Consider the following 17,514-nt stretch of genomic DNA (forward strand, 5'->3'; position numbering starts at 1 on the left):
ATAGTAAGTGCCACGATTTGTTCTGAAAGAATAGGAATGGAGGAGCATTACTGCGAAAACACAGACATTTCTGTTCAGAAATCCAGGCGGACATGAAAAATCCCGTGGAGAGTGTGTACATTAAAATAAACGGAGGGATAAATAAAAACAAGGCAGTGATGACTGCTATCTCTTACCTGTCACCCTCCCAGCCAATAGAAAGAGACAGATGATGCCTTTCAAAAACTAACAGCAGGTCTTTCAGAGAGGTGATGATGGGGGTGTTCAGTTTGCTTGACATCTGCAGGAGACTTTCCCTCCTGGCCCCTGGCCTCCTTGGGTGGGTGTTGACGGTGGGGAGGAGGGCATTTGGGGATCAGCTCCTTTGACTTGATGCTAGCTGTAAGGAGATCAGAGGCAATGGAACATTGGAGGAAAATGAGCATAGAAGGTGGGGATTGTTTAAAGAGAAATGAAAATGTAGCCTAGCCAAAAAAGGAATTTGATAAACTCAGAATAATGCTAAGTATGCACCCCACCCCCCACCCCCATCTGAGAAGAAGCAAAGAGCTGTAAGATGGGCGGGAATTCCTGAAGGAGAAAGGGAAGCAGCCTGGCCAAGAATTCCAGCCAGGAAGAAAACAGGCAGCCCGAAGAAGCCCGGGGAGCCTGTACAAAAAAATCCAGTGCAGATGTGAAAAGCAAATGGGATCCCAGAGATGTGGCTGTCATGGTTGAGGCACCCCCCCTCTTCTGTCTGTCTGTCTGTCTGTCTGTCTGTCTGTCCGTCCATCCGTCCATCCATCCGTCCATCCATCCATCCGCCCGTCTGTCCACCCATCTCTCTCTCTCTCTCTCTCTCTCTCTCTCTCTCTCTCTCTCTCTCTCTCTCTCTCTCTCTCTCTCTCTCTCCTGAATGAATTATTTCACAGGACTGAATGAATTATTTCCCAAGAATGAATGAATTATTTCCCAGAGTATTGAAAAACCTTCTGATTAGTCTGGCCAAGCCCTCCTTCATAACCTTTAAGAAGTCATGGAGAAGCAGGGAAGAACAGAAAGGAAGATCTCTACAAACTAGTCAGTCTGACATCAGTCCTGGGGAAATTCTAGAGCAGGTCAGAAAGAGTCTGCGAATGCTTGAAAACAATTTGGCAAATCAGCAGTGATTTGTCAAGAACCGGTCTCTTCTGACAAATTGTGTCTCCCTTTTTGACTTGACCACTTCCTTTAATCAATTGTGGGAGTACCACAGAAACAGTATACCTGGATTTCAGTGACATGTTTGACAAACTACTGCAAAATACCTTGATTCGCAAGCTAGTTAAGTGTGGATTACTAACCACAACCACAGATTATTTTGCTGGCTCAAAGATCACAAAAAAGTGCTGATCAGTTGGAAGGAGGCATCCCTTCCACTTTGTGGGAGACGGTGCAGAACAAGACATGAGTCTGGACAATTCTCTCCGAAAATATTTTATTACAAATACAGGTTTCAAAATAAAGAACCCTTTATAGGAAGAATATGATTCGGTTTGTTTTTCTTGTTCCTGGGGATTCTTATTTTTAATCTAGGGTGCTCTGTCCCGACTATCTAATTTTATTTCGGTTGACAATCATTTATTAATAAATTTATAGGCCACCCATCTCAACTGGGTAAGTAAAAACAACAAGAAAAAATATTAAAATAATAAACATTAACATTAAAATTAACAAAGAGGGGTAAGGAAGAATTCGAGATGCACACAGGGGTGGGAGATGGGGGCTTATCTTAGTCCAGCAACTGCCTCCAGCCCTCTTTGGCCCTCTTTCGGAAGGCCCAAAGGGTGGATGTGGAGCTCACATTTGGGGGGGGGCGCAATGTTCTAAAGGCTGGGGGGGGAGGCTGTGGCAGAAAAGGCTCTTCTGGACCCCACCAACTGAAATTCCTTGGTTGACAGGATCTGCAACAAGCCCCTTTTGTTGGCATGGGTGGGGCAGGCCAATCCTGCTGGGGTGAGATGGCTGCTCATATATTTCTCATACCATGAAAGGCTTTAAATTTGAACACTTTGAATTGGACCTGGAAGCAAGCCAGCAACTGGTGCAGCTTGCACAACAGGTGTGTAACATGGGTCATCCTAGGGGCCCCAAGAGCTGTCAGCATGGCTGTGTTCTATGCCAGCTGTAACTTCTGGATACTCTTCAAGTATAGCCCCATGCAGGATGCATTGCAATAGTCCAGACGGGAATGCTGAGTTGACTGAGTGCTCAGTCTATTCACTTACTATGTTTTTTTTAAAAAAAATTCTAAATATAATGCGTTTTAATGCTCCCCTTCATTTATTTACTCTCCTTCATGTCCACTCACCAAGAGATGGCTCCAGAATCAGTCCAGGACATGCATTCTATTACTGATTGAATAGAATAGGATAGGGTAGAGTAGAGTAGAGTAGAGTAGAGTAGAGTAGAGTAGAGTAGAGTAGAATAGAATAGAATAGAATAGAATAGAATAGAATAGAATAGAATAGAATAGAATAAGAAGTAGAGAATAGACTAGAATAACAAAGTTGGAAGGGACCTTGGAGGTCTTCTAGTCCAACCCCTTGCTTAGGCAGAAAACCCGACACCACTTCAGATAAATGATTATCCAATCTCTTCTTAAAAACTTCCAGTGTTGGAGCATTGGATGAAGAGGTGATTGATTGGATGAAGAGGTGGAGGTCAGGTTGGCAGAAGATAAATAATTGGGTCAATAGGTAATTTTGTAGATGTGTAATAGCATTCCCAATTATCATGGTAGGTTGGTAGGGGGTAGTGTAATTGCTTGTAATTCAAACCTGGTTTTTATCTGGCAGACATTTGGGCTGGGAAGTTAAGTGAGCTGTGCCAGATAATGTTTATATTGTAGACTGGAATTTGCCATCTGTGACTTCATTTATTATTTAGATTGTTTAATTGTTGTTTTTAACTTTGTATGCGCCCAGAGTCTCTGCTGTGAGATGGGCAGCCATGCAAATTGTTTATATGAATAAATAAATAGTTGGAATGTGGTTCAAATAACCATGAGATTTTTGTCAAGAGAAGCAGAGGGCTCTTCCCTTGGAAAACAACAGTCAAATGCATAGTTCTAGCTTGCAATAGCTCTGTGAGCTGAACTATGCGTGGGATTGGCTGAAAAAAACCCAGCCAAGGCAAGCTTAGTCTCACCAGACCAGAGGTGGGATGCTACCGGTTCTCCCCGGTTCTTGCAAACCGGTAGTGGAAATTTTGAGTAGTTTGGAGAACCGGTAAATACCACCTCTGCCTTGCCCCGCCCCCAATCTATTCACTGATTGGCTAGAAAGAAAAAATCAGGGCTCACTTGACAAAGAAGAGAGAAAAAAAAAGACACCATAGCTTTAAATTGAGAAGCCAAGAAGCCTCCCAACTGATCGGCTAGAACCGTTCTTCTCCTTGTAAACCACTCGGTAGTGGTAGATTGGCAATTGAGGCCAAGCTGCCTGAAAGCAGGTTTCCGATGCTCTCAATGGTGGCAGTGGCAAAAAACTGTTTAAACTCTTGCCGCGGCACTTCAAAGGGCCGCCTACAGCTGATCAGCGGTAAAAGGCCGTGCGCTGGTAGACCAGTGCGCTCCAAAAACAAATAGGTAGACCAGTATGGCTCTGCAAGCAGTTAAAAGCCAGTACCTCTGCTAAATCCTAAAGAATTGTTTGTCACATGACCATCAAACCACATCCACAAAATAAGCCATGCCCACAGAACCGGTAGTAAAAAATTTTAGAACCCACCCCTGCACCAGAAGTATACTTTCCAAATCGTAAAATGATTGGCCTGTTTTATGGAGACCCCATGTTGGATCCTGGGTCTAAAACCGCATTCTACAAAAGATCAACAGAAACTGGACCCTGTTCAGAGAAGGCAATAAGGACAATCGGGAGTCTAGACCAGAGGCCTCCAACCTTGGCAAGGAGTTCTGGGAGTTGAAGTCCGCCAGGCTTAAAGTTGCCAAGGTTGGAGGCCCCTGGTCTAGAAGATGTGTCCTATGAAGAAAGATGGAAACTAGAATCATAGGGCTGGAAGAGGCCTTGGAGATTTTCTAGGGTCAGGTCCAACCTCCTACTCAAGCAGGAGAGAGTTGGACTAGAGGACCAAGCAGGAGACCCACAGCATTGAAGAATACTGGATGAAGGGCTATGAAATGAATGGATATAAACTCTCCTTCCAAATATCTCCCTTTAAAATGACCTCTGCAGCTCCCCTTCTGTTGTGGCCCGTCATCGGCCTGTGCAGTTAGTAGCTGATTCCAACAGCGAGGAGGCTGGTGTGGTACTGCGCCAGCAGCCTGTGCAGCTGGCACTTGAGTCAGACAATGAGGAGGCTGGAGAAGATGTGGTGCCAGAGGTGGGGATTCAGCCAGGGCCTTCAGAACCTCCAGAAGTTCCCGTAAGTGAAGAGGATGAAGAGGAGGAGCCTCTTCTCGATGCACGAGCGCACAGAGCTGCAAAAAGGCAGGAGTGGCTCCTCAGGAGGAGGTCTCCTCAAGAGTAAGGCTTGGGGCAAATTGGCCACTCCCCTAGCCTATTTAAGGAAGGATGATGACTGATGCAATTTGCAGGAAACAACTTCGTTCACATTCCTTCGCGTCTTGATTTCAGAAAATGTTTGATTCGGCTCTTGTTTCTCTCTTATCAGTTTTCCTGCAAATTGCTTCTGGGCATTCTGCCAACCACAATAAGATTACAGTTATCTGAAATATTGTGTCTCAGAATTGAGTTATTATTCTTTGGATTCTTGTCAGCTGTTAATGAAGTTAAATTAACAGCCTTTGTTCAAAAAAGACTGATTTAAATTAGTAAACTAAGGTTTGTAGGGACTTTGTGTGTGCTGCGTTCTTTGGGGCCCGCAGCTGGGGCAGAACACCTTCCCTTTGGTCTTCTGACTAGAGAGATACAGATTTTGGGTTGTGTTCTTTTCTTTGTCCACTTTGTATTTATTTATGTTTCAAATTTATATGGTCAACTGTCTTGCACAGAGCAATTCTGGGCAATGCACCATAAATCCCCAAAGAAAACATAGAATAGAATTCTTTAGTGGCCAAGTGTGATTGGAATTTGTCTTTGGTGCATAAACTCTCAGTGTACATAAAGCTATAAATGATAAATCATCATCATAGTCATCATAAAAATACATTCATCATAAATCATAAGATGCAACACTTAGTGATAGTCATAAGATACTAAATCAGCAACCAACATAAATCATACTAGAAAACTAAATAAAACAACATAAATTGATATAAATTTTGAAAAATATTTTTCAAAATCAGATGAAAACAATGAAACATTTATTTTATTTTATTTATTTATTTTATTTAATTTGTATACCGCCCTTCTCCAACAAGACTCAGGGTGGTGAACAGCCACAGTAAAACACAACATATAAAATTTAAAAGCAGTTTAAAAGACATTAAATAATTTTGGCCATCAATTTAAAACAACCCAGTTAAAACCAATTACAAATTAAAACTGTAAGGATGGGGTCAAGCCAGCCCGGCTAGATGAAATAGATGTGTTTTCAGGGCCTGATGAAAAGTCCGGAGGTCTGATATCGTGCGTATCTCTGGGGGTAGGTCGTTCCAGAGGGCAGGTGCCGCCACAGAGGAGGCTCTCCCCCTGGGGGTCGCCGGCCGGCACTGCCTGGCCGACGGCACCCTGAGGAGGCCCTCTCTGTGAGAGCGAACTGGCCGGTGGGAGGCAATGGGTGGCAGAAGGCGGTCCCGTAAGTACCCCGGCCCTAAGCCATGGAGCGCTTTAAAGGTGGTCACCAACACCTTGAAGCGCACCTGGAAGACCACAGGAAGCCAGTGCAGCTCACGCAGGAGAGGTGTCACATGGGAGCGCCCCGTCGCTCCCATAATCCCCCGCGCGGCCACATTCTGGACCAACTGGAGCCTCCAGGTGCACCCCAAGGGGAGCCCCAGGTAGAGAGCATTGCAGTAGTCCAGGCGGGAAGTGACGAGTGTCTGAGTGACTGTGCGTAGGGTAAATAAAAACACAACCACAAGAAGGGAAAACATCAAGATGCTGCGCATGATGCAACCAATGATTGCATTTAGCAATCACCTAGTCTGGCTAGGTGGCTCTGTGGCTAAGACACTGAGCTTGTTGATCAGAAAGGTCAGCAGTTTGGTGGTTTGAATCCCTAGTATAGGTCTCCTGCATGAGCAGGGGGTTGGACTAGATGACCTCCAAGATCCCTTCCGTTACTGATCCCTGAGTCTGTTGGAAGAACCACAATTTAAGGGATTTCTGGAAGGCCAGAAGGGCTGAGCTTGGCTGGGGAAAGGGGTGGGGCAAAGGGTCATGGCAGAAAAGGCCCACTTCCTGAATCTTGTCAGATGAAATTCTTTAGCAGACAAGACCTTCCTCCTGGACTTGATGGGGTGGGTAGAGGTACCAGAGGAGAGGCGGTCCCACAGATAATCAAAATAGTACTTAGACTTACAGTATATACTGCTTCACAGTGCTTTCCAGCCCTCTCTAAGCAGTCTACATAGTCAGCCTCTTGCCCCCAAGAATCTGGGTCCTCATTTACCCACCTCGCAAGGATAGAAGGCTGAGTCAACCTTGAGCCACTCAGAATCGAACTCATGAACAGAGTTAGCCTGCACTACTGCATTCTAAGGACATGGTGGCTCAATGGCTAAGACGCTGAGCTTGTTGATCAGAAGGGCGGCAGTTCAGCAGTTCAAATCCCTATCGCTGCATAACGGAGTGAGCTCCCATTATTTGTCCCAGCTTCTGCCAACCTAGCAGTTCGAAAGCATGTAAAAAATGCAAGTAGAAAAATAGGGACCACCTTTGGTGGGAAGGTAACAGTGTTCCGTGCGCCTTTGGCGTTTAGTCATGCCAGCCACATGACCATGGAGATGTCTTCGGACAGCGCTGGCTCTTCGGCTTTGAAACGGAGATGAGCACCACCCCTTAGAGTCAGGAATGACTAGCACACCACCACGGCTCCTGGGCCCATGCCACATAGGGCTTTAAAGGTCAAAGACAGGACTTGGGAATCAGACCAGGAAGCAAACTGGCAGTCAATGCCACTCACGGAGCAGATGTGTCATATGTGACTTCCAGGTGCATTTTGCAATAGCTGAAGCTTCCTGATACTCTTCAAGGGTAGCCCCATGTAGAGTGCATTACAGTAGTCTATTTGGAAGATGACCAGAGTGTGAGTAACTTCTGTTTAAAGGACCTCCTGACCACAACTACTAACTGCTACTGGAGCAGGAGTTGTGAATCCACAAATTTTGCATACCGGGTCTGCTTGGGGCAGATCTAGTGCCGTCCCATTGAGTACCAAGTTAGTAAAGTCCCAGATTCAGAAGGCCTCTAAACTCAGAGCCATTTTGCCCTCCTAGGGTTCAGCTGAAACCTGTTGTTCCCCATCCAGACCTCTGTAGCCTCCAATTACCAGGGTCAGAGAGACACAATTGAGTGCCGTCAGTGTTCAGCAGCTCTCTTCAATTGGTACTTGATCTTGCTCCTACTTGTTGCAACTCTCCTGCCATTCAACCCCTTCCTCCCCCTCCTCCTCCTCTTTGCAGTTCTGGCAGCAGGGACTTTCTGACTATTGATGTGAATTGCCTTCCCAATCAATAATTGTCTTAAAAGCCAGACCAAATGCAGCAAATGAACAGTTCCTACTAAATTCCCCATCCTCTGAATTGCTTCTTACCTGGCTGGACCTGCCCCCCTTCCCCCTCGCTGACTTTGGCTCATCTCCCCCCCTCCAACTGCCTGGAATGTTGACTTCAGGGCACTTATCTAGTAATCAGCTCCCTTTGTGCCACGTTCAGCCCCTTCTATTTTCTTTTGCCCCATTCATCACTTTGAAAAATGAGAGATTTGTTCCGTTGCTTGCCAAGCTGCGGCTTCTCAGCTCCCCTCGGCCCTCGTAGTTGTGATCCGAACAGGAAACACTCCCATGTTGTTAATTAAGGGTGATTCTTCAGGAAAGTCACAGCTAAATGGCCCGGCTGGTCTTTGGCATGATGGATGAGACACCCACAGGATGCCTCCTGGCTTTCCTTTCCAAAGAACCTCCCCCCCACTGCATTCCCCAGGTTCATGTCCTCCTCAGACTGGGCAGTCGGCCAAAGAGGCTGCCCTGCCCCCTTGGCTGCTGTGGCCAGCTGGGGAGTGATCTCTCCTCTTCTGAGGGCAAACCAGGAGGGGTTGGAGACCCCCCTGGCTGCTGTCTTGTTTCCTCACAAGGGCACAAAACCAGTTTTTGAATGAAGTCACCACACTCCACTGTAGAAATTGCAGCGAGGGCTCCTGCTGAACGAAAACGCTGAACGGGATGCAGAATTCATTCACTTGCAGAAAGGATCCCGCACCTGTTTCTGCGTGAAATGGCTGGCAGGATCTTTCCCACCATGGCCAGGTATTCCTCAACATTCAGCGAGGCTGCATAATATTAGTTGCTAAACTTACTGGCCTTACCCAAAGGGGAAAAAAGGGCTTCTAAGGAGGCTTCTAATTTCATGTTATGCAGAATTTGTGCAGAACAAAATACATCTCAAATATACTTAAGCCTCTAAGATTTGATTTGATTTAATTTGATTTATTAGATTTCTATACTGCGCTTCTCCCGAAGGACTCAGGGTGGTGTACAGCCATAGTAAAACACATATAAATATACAAAATGTAAAACAATTTAAAATTGAATATATAAAAATTTGGCCCATAGATTAAAACACACATATACCAGTTCTAAAATTCGTATTAGGCCAGGCCGGCTTGTTGGAACAAGAGGGTCTTCAAAGCGCGGCGAAAGGTACGCAGGTCGGGGATGAGATGAATCTCAAGGGGCAGCTCATTCCAGAGGGCTGGTGCCCCCACAGAGAAGGCTCTCCCCCTGAGTGTCGCCAGTCGGCATTGTCTGGCTGACGGCACCTGAAGTAGCTGCAGTACTGCTCTCTAACCACTGGGCCACCTCGGCTCATAAATCATCCCTGTTAGGATTCAGCCTTATGCAGCCACATCCAGACTCCAGGGCATGTACAGCATACGTTCTTCTGACTTTGATGCTGCTGATAAGGGCCATTTGCCCTCTGGATTTTTAGCATTTCTCTAGAATCATTCATTGGCTATCAAAGGGATTTAAAAGCTTGTCCCTTTTCTTTTACTTTGGATATGATTATTGGTTATTCTGCAAGATGCAAATGTTAATGTCAGGCTTGCCCAAGATAGGTCCCTAGGAAAGAAAGACCCTCGACTCCATTTGATTGAAATGAGGATTAGTGATTGCAAACAAAACAAGGCTAAAACTGAGATCTGACAGCTAAACCTCCCAAGTAGCAAAATAACCAAAAATAGTTGAACAGCATGTCAATTTTATGCTAGAACATAAAATTATAGGACTGGAAGGGATCTTTGAGATCTTCTAGTCCAACCCCTTGCCTAAGGCAGGAGAGCTTATACCCGTGATGGTGAAGCTATGGCACGTGTGCCGGAAGTGGCATGCAGAGCCATTTTTCAGGACACGTGAGCTGTCGCCCAACTCACTTGCAGCTGTGCTTGCATGTGCGTCCCAGCTAGTCTTCGAAGACTAGCTAGTCTTCCCAGCTAGTCTTCGCGCATGTGTGCGAGAGTACTGGTGTGCAGTATGTGCATGCACATGTGGTGTTTGCGCACGTGCATTGCGCATGTGGAAACAATGCACATACTCTGATTGTGAGATTGCACGCACGGTGGGCATGTGTAAAAGCTGTGCACATGCGCCAATGGTGGGTTGCTCTTGGTTCTATAGAACTGGTAGTAAAACCAGTGGGAGGCTCCACCCACCCACCAAGATGTCATCATGGGTGATCTGTGCATGTGCAGAAGTGTGTGGGTCCTGTTGCAAAGCAGTAGTAAAGGTAAGTAGAACCCACCCCTGGGATGCACAGATGGTGTGGTTGTGCATGCAATGCATGGTGGGGACACGCACAAAAATTGTGCGCATGTGCAGATAGTGTGGTTGTGTGCACAGCGCATGGGGGAGGAGCCACATGTTACCGTGGATGGCACGCGCGTGCACAAAGCGTGTACCTCTTCGGCACTCGGTGAGTAAAAGGTTTGCCACCACTGGCTTATACCATCCCGGATAAATGGATGTCCAATCTTTTCTTATAATACTCCAGTGATGGAGTTCCCACACTTCCAGAAGGCAAACTGATGAGTATTCTTATTCATCTTTATAATGCTTTATAAAGATTAACTTTATAAAGAATGCAGATGACCAGCTGTCTGTCTTTATGTTCCTTGCAGAGAGCTGGTCATCTGCATTCTTTAAGGGAGTCATTGAGGCCACTAAGAGATTTATCTGTGTCTTCAGGGTCACCTAAGTAATGCAAATGGATGTGGAGCCTTCTTGGCTGCAGGGTTTTTTCTGCAGCCAATATATATCCTTCCATTATCAATGTATGTATGTATGTATGTATGTATGTATATGTATTTCTCTTTAGCCAGGTTCTTCCTACGTAAACCAAGATTTTTATGCAGCCCTAGTTCAGTGAAATCACAATCCACTAGTTTCTAGGCTTTTTTTCTGGCAGCCAGCAAGCACCCTGCTGCCCATTGGGAGACTAATATATATATATATATTAATATATATATAAATCCTTCCATTCCCCACCATCCAGTCAGAGCTGAAAAAGCTTCTTGGATGAGAAGTGAAACATCTTCAAAGAAAAACCCAGAAACTACAGTTGCCTCCTGAAAAAGCACCTTTGGGACAACCATGGCCTGGATGACTGAGAATCTCCATGGACCTCCACCTGAGATGGGCAGGCTGAGCTGGAAAATGAGATTTTCTTTTCTGTAGATTTCTTTAATTTTATCTCATCTAAAATCACTTGTGTTTTCTCTTGGCGTTTTTTGTTGTTTCCTATTATGTTCTACATTCTGTCTGCTCACAAAAGCTTGAGTCTCAAGCCATCTTTATGTCTGTGCCTTCAGTATGATTATTGTAAAAAAAAATCATTTTTTTTTGGCAATCTGCTACAACAGTGTTTCATTTAAACTTCATTGGAAGTAACTATTTTTTCTTTTAAATGTTAAAGTCATTGGTTGTGATTTGAAAAAGTATGTGGTAGTAGCTTCACTTTATAAATACTAGTAGCCAAATTCTCATCCAAAACATATCAATTCTTGAACAAGATCTGTGACTTTCAGAAAAATAAGTATATTCCTTTGCATCACTATTTATGTATTTCCATGTATCTGCTCTAAATTGTCCATCATATCAAAAAACATATTGACAATTTACCTTGTGTTATTTTAATATGTTTCTCAGAAGTTCTGCCTTTTTTTGAACAAAATATTCATTTCCAATCTCCCATTAACCCCAATTTTGATAAGGCATGTCCCCTAGTTTATTGATGTCATTTGTAAAATGTTACTTTAACCTTGCTTAGAGCATCAATTCCATTATGAAGGTCTTGGCCCCATGAGAAATAATTTCACACACCCCTCCCCCAAATCTGCCATAATCATCAGTCATATCAATTCTGGTTGTAATTAGGGGTTATGTACAAAAAAAAAAAAAAAAAAAAAAAAAAAACCACTTCTCTTCTAGGATCCTGCTGAAATAAATTCTTCAGCCAAGTTTTTGCAATGCAATATTTTGAATCCTTTTTTTACATATGTGTTCTTTATAGATAAACTACATCTTCTTTCAATTTTTTTAAAATAGTGAAATCATTTTCTTCCTGTTTGAGGAATGCATGGTCCATTTATCTATTACATTAGGCACTTAAATTCTATTTTTATGCTAAAAAAACTAGAACGGTGAATAACTGTAGTGCCTCTCATAATGTTCTTGCCTTCAGTTTCTTGTTGTAACTGCAGCTTGGGATCCTTTATCATTTCCATTTGCATTCCTTCCAACTCTCTTTAATTTTTTTCTATACATATATATATATATATTTGCTCTTTGGACTGAATTCTGAACCTCTGTTGTTTAAAAATGGAATTTACTGCTTCCAACTTGTTCCAAAACCATTGAAATGGTATCTTTTTTAAAGGTTCTCAATCAAGAAAAAGAATCTCCTTGTGCTTACGCAGTATTCCAGCTGGGATTTCTTTAAGTACACTCATTTCTTCATTATCAATCTTCAGTCTGCTAGTAGAATGCTGATCTCTAGGCTTCTTCCTGCTAAAGCGCACAAGAACGTCCCTTGGTACATTTCTTAATTTTGCAAATTGCGTATTGATTCTATACACTTTGTCAATCTCTGCCTCCATGCAATGTTCATTCCATTCCAAAAGGTATGTTAAAGATTGAACAAGCTATTCCCTGGAGCTTTCGCCAGGGTTGTCTGAAACTGCTCTTTCTCTAGCAGAATTTTTTTTTCTCTCTCAATTCCAGTAACATTAAATTGTCTAAATCAGGGTTCTCCAACCTTGGCAACTTTAAGACTTGTGGACTTCAACTCCCAGAATTCCCCAATGGTAAGCAATGATGGTAGGGAGCTAGATATGTGTCAAAGAGAAGGACTGGGGGGACATGATAATTGTCTTCCAGTACTCAAGGAGCCACAATCAGAATTGTCAATGACTCTTATCAAAATGGTAAAGGACCAAGCAGTCAAAAAATATGCTACAGATCAGCCCTTGGTAGAGGAGTCATGAAGGTCTTGGAAAGGGTCAGCCTTGTGCAAGCAACAGCATTCCCCGTGACACCAGTTGGACTTACAAGGAGAAGGATAGAAAGAGTATTGATGCTTTGGAACTTTGGCTCTAGAGAAGCCATCAAAGAATATCCTGGACAGCCAAGCACACCAATAAATTGATCGTTGAATAAATCAACCCAGGGTTCTCACTGGCACAAATGACCAGGCTCAATTTTTTCTATTTTGGACGTGTATGAAAACACTTCGCTCTTTGGAGAAGGCTTTAATTGTGGGAGAAGTGGAAGGAAAGAGAAGTGGGCTATCAGCAGGAAATTGCAGTAATGATGAAGTGAAGAACCAGATTAGGGACAGAGCATAATTTATTTATTTATTTATTTATTTATTTATTTATTTATTTATTAGATTTTTATACCGCCCCCTCTCCCGAAGGACTCGGGGCGGTGAACAGCCAAAGTTAAAAACATACAATATAAACAATTAAAATACGTTTAAAACAGAATTAAATCTAAAATGGCTCCCCAATTTAAAATGCCTTACCCATACCCCTATAAAAAGACGAATTTAAAATTTAAAAATTTAAAATTTCCACATTTAAAAAGGGGGAAGATTTAGGCCAGGCCAGCTTGATAAAATAGAAAAGTCTTAAGCGCGCGGCGGAAGGTGCGCAGATCCGGGATCCTACGTATCTCCGGGGGGAGCTCGTTCCAAATCGTAGGTGCCCCCACAGAGAAGGCCCTCCCCCTAGGGGCCGACAGCCGACATTGTTTGGCCGACGGCACCCGGAGGAGCCCCTCTCTATGGGAGCGTACTGGCCGGTGGGAGGCTATTGGTGGTAGCAGGCGGTCCCGTAAATAACCAGGTCCTAAGCCATAATGAAGAAAACCTCACTAATATTGGTCTGATAGCACATAATAAAGCAATCAATTCAAAAGGCTGTTGAATTGAAGTGACCGTTATCATGGTCTTGCTACACTTTGCAACTGCTCTTCTGGTTTGGCATTTGGCATCTCCATGGTTCTAGTTCCGTGTTCTGTCCTCTCCCATGAGTGGCCTTGCAGAAGCTCAAATAGCCCGGCAGTAACAAATGCAGGCTAGAGAAATTGAAGCTGGCCCTTTAATAAGCAGTTCTCTTTCAAAAGTATATCAGTTCAGTAGTTACCGGCAATGTTCCAAAGGTATATCAGTTCAGTAATTACCAGGCAATGTTCCAGAGGTCTTGGCAGACGGCCAGCAGGCTAATGCAGGGATGCAGACTCCTTTTCAAAACTCAAAACTAGCAGTTCTAAACTCCACTGCATCCAAAACACCAACAAATTGTTCACCACGCCTTTCCAGTCCAGCCACACCCCTTTTATATTTTGTAGGGTGTGGCCCTACATCTCCTGACCACACCTCTTGGGACGTGGCAATAGCTGTTCTCTACAACGTCTCCTACGTCTCTCTCTTGCATCCAACAGGGGCTCCCTCTCCTTGTTACTGGCCTCTGTTTCCTCCTCAATTTGGCTGGGGTCCAGAGGCACGTCAGCAACTGTCAGTTCTTGCTGACTCACCAGTGAAGACAGCCCCTCCGGCACATAGCTCGTGCCAGCTTCCTCCTCCTCCGTATCATCCTCCAACTCAGCATGCGAAGATAAATCAGCCTCCAGGGCCGGAGTCACAACATTCAGAGTTGTAAAACTTGCGGTCCGCAGCCTGGATACGTCATGGTTTAGCAAAGAGGACAAAAGTCCCGATACATCAGATGCTGCTGCTGTGACAATGTGACAAAGCTCTGTTCTAGTTTATGGAAATGGTGTCTTTGCTGATTCACCTCACATGGAGCTCTTTTATACTATAGCAGCAGCTTCCTATGACTGAATCAGAGATTGTCTCACCTGTGCAACCGAAGGATCAAATTAATTGTGACAGCTCACCTCCCTGGCCAGATCTCTTGCCATCACCCCCTCCACCCCCACACATACACCTGTGGCTAAGGCCAAAAGTGCAAATGCCTGAATATGAATAGGGTTAGTTTTCGAAACTAACCTTCCAAATATACAATCCACATTCACTCTGACTATCAGCTCAGCAGTGCAAATCAGCCATCTCCACAGGGATGGGAAATCAGGGAATATAATTTGGACTAAAATTCGGTCATTCTTGAACAAATGATGGTCTTGTAATTGATGTTCTTATGTCATTATGGTATCTTACATCAATTACAAGACCATCATTTGTTCAAAGATGACCGAATTTTAATACAAGCTTCCACCTAGGGTAATTCATGGCTCAGAGTCAACAATCTGATCCTCAATAACTCTGAGTAGCTCACAACAATCTAGCAAATAAATTACAATAATACCAACAAAACATTTTTTTAAAAAAATCAAAAGATGGCATGCAGATGAAGTGAGGGGTCTCACTCCCCCCCCCTTGCTGAAAGCCTGAGTGGAATGCCAGGTCTTCATGGCTCTTTTAAACAACAGCACTGTGGGACCCATATGGGTTTTGGAGGAGGGGTCTCCTTTCAAAGGGCAGCCCTGCGGCAGAGGAGTGCACTGGCCTCCAACTGATGACATTGGTTGACCAAAGATAACACAGAACATGCCTATCCTGCAAGATTGAGTCATCTGGGCAGATGTGATGGAGCTGGAGACATCCATCAAGAAATCAGGCCCTCTTGCATGTAGCTAAACAACCAGCAACTGGACTTGCACCAGGCAATAAGAAGTGTGGTTGGGTGAAACTCCTTTTGTTGGTAGAAATACCCATGTTAGAGTAGAAGCTGAGTCATCTCCACGAGGCAGATGTGGTCCAGAGTCCTTAGAGTAGTGTTTCTCAACCTTGGAAGCTTGAAGATGGGTGGACTTCAACTCCCAGAATCCCCCAGCCAGCGCTGCTGGTAGGGGATTCTGGGAGTTGAAGTCCACCCATCTTCAAGCTTCCAAGGTTGAGAAACACTGCCTTAGAGGATCAGAAACAGTGCCAGAATCACAACATAATCAGGAAAATGGGATTTAAATCTGGCTCAAGGGTAAACCAATGTAGAAAAAAAAGAAGCCAGATTATGTATCCCAAGATTACAGTTACGAAGACTGACATTTTTTAAAACTATTTTTTAAAGAAAGCATAAAACTGGGTTCTTGGATAGCCAAAAGATTCTTCTCCAACATTTCTTGGAATGTGTCGTGGCATCTGGCAGGTCTGGACTAATCCTGGAAGCAGCAGTTAAGAAGCCTCCACACTTCAGACAGCCTTGAATATGAAGGCGAAAAGTGTAGGTTTGTTTTAAAGTCTTCTTGCCAAGCCTAAATATTTAGTGCAACCACCAGAGGTAAGTTTCAGATATTGTTACCATCGGTTCGCCCCACGCGTGGACGCTCGCTTCTCACGTGCACCTTTCATGCATGCCCTTTGCTCTCTCTTGGGCCTTCCACGCATGTCCCTGGCCTCGAAAACGTGGTTAAATAGGATGGCATAGCACTGGGGCAGGTGGGCAGGCCCACCCATGATCTCTGCTACGAACCGGCTGAATACCATCTCTGGCAACCACCCTCTACCTCTTCCCAGAGCAGATTTCTTTCCAGGGAGGGATGAATTCTAGTAAAATTTCATTCTGGCTGGTTTCATTCTCCGTGCAGCTGCAAAATGGCAAATCCACTCTCAATAAGATCCGAGACAGAAGGTCCCCGAGGACTTTCCTAATGACAGTGGTTTCCTCAGTGGTACTTCCAACATTAGAACCTGGAGCAGCACAACAAACTTTACTTGCACCTGGATTTCATGCCCTCTGGCTTGTCCTCCATGCTCTTAATGGCAAAGTGATCTGATTCTATAACCGTCCTCCTGTTCCTGCTCCTCCTTCTCCAGAAGGAAAAGGGCCACAGCTGTCCTAGGCTACAATTCTGAGCAGTAATTACTTGACTTCAAAAGATGGTTCCAGGACTCAGCAAAATTAAAAATAGTAACACTCAAGCTGGTTGCAGCTGTTTGTGGGAGGGCCAAGGGGAGGATCTGGTTTTTCTTTTGTTGCTGCTTTTCCATTTGAAAATTTGGCTGGCAGCTCTTCAATCTGCCACAAGGAGATCGTGCTTGGGCCAAGACGAGATTAGCAAATAATTCTCCAATTAAGACTGGCTTGGAACTACAGTTGCTATCAGCTTTTTCCCCCAGTTCCATTAAAATGGGTGGGAGGGTTCATTCTGGCATGGCTGCTTCTGGGTCTCCACCTCAGTTCCCAGAGACACTCTCCTCTATCAAGGACGAACTGAATGCAAAATATGGTCGCCAGGTCCCAGAGCAACTCCAAGGTTGGGTAAGGCCTGCAGTTAAACGTTTCTGAACCACATTTCATTTCCTCCCCTAAATTCTTATTGTGGCATGTTCCTGGGTGGGATGTGTGAATAAAACGGGAAGTGTACATCAAGAGCATATACCTTCAATTGGGTCGCCCAAGATCAGAAGGTCATACCAGCTGCCAATTAAAGGCAGCCAGGACTTATGTTGGCAGCAGCCATTGAGAACGATGCTAGAGGAAGATGATCATTTTAGTGAAAATGGCAGAGGTGTCAAGTCATACTATGTGGAAGAAGGCAGTGGGAAATCCCTCCTGTATTTTTCCCCAAGTAAGCCACAAGGATGGAAATTACGAAATGACATACTGTAGTTCTGGATGATTGGGCCCACAGCTTGGATGGCTTACAAGTCAGATTACAGGAACTGGATATGTCTAGTCTAATGAAAAGGAGGACCAGAGGGGACATGACAGCAGTGTTCTAATATCTGAGGGGTTCCTACAAAGACAAGGGGATCAAACTATTTCCCAAAGCACCAAAAGGCCAGATGAGAAACAATAGCTGGAAACTAAATCAAGGAGAGAAGCAACCTAGAAC

The 17,514-nt window shown here is 44.3% G+C and overlaps 1 long non-coding RNA gene across 4 annotated transcripts in view; it reads right to left on the minus strand.

Moving 5' to 3' along the window:
• LOC132711909 (uncharacterized) overlaps positions 1-17,514 on the minus strand; it is a 104,175-nt gene that overhangs the window by 55,067 nt on the left and 31,594 nt on the right. For all 4 annotated transcript variants that reach the window (XR_015729718.1, XR_015729722.1, XR_015729721.1 and 1 more), the window contains exon 3: positions 177-379. This is a non-coding gene — a long non-coding RNA (uncharacterized LOC132711909). The remainder of the gene's footprint in view (positions 1-176; positions 380-17,514) is intronic.

This window comes from Pantherophis guttatus, chromosome 12, assembly GCF_059756535.1.
Source record: "Pantherophis guttatus breed Tessera chromosome 12, ASM5975653v1, whole genome shotgun sequence".
In the NCBI taxonomy this organism is placed as follows: domain Eukaryota; kingdom Metazoa; phylum Chordata; class Lepidosauria; order Squamata; family Colubridae; genus Pantherophis; species Pantherophis guttatus.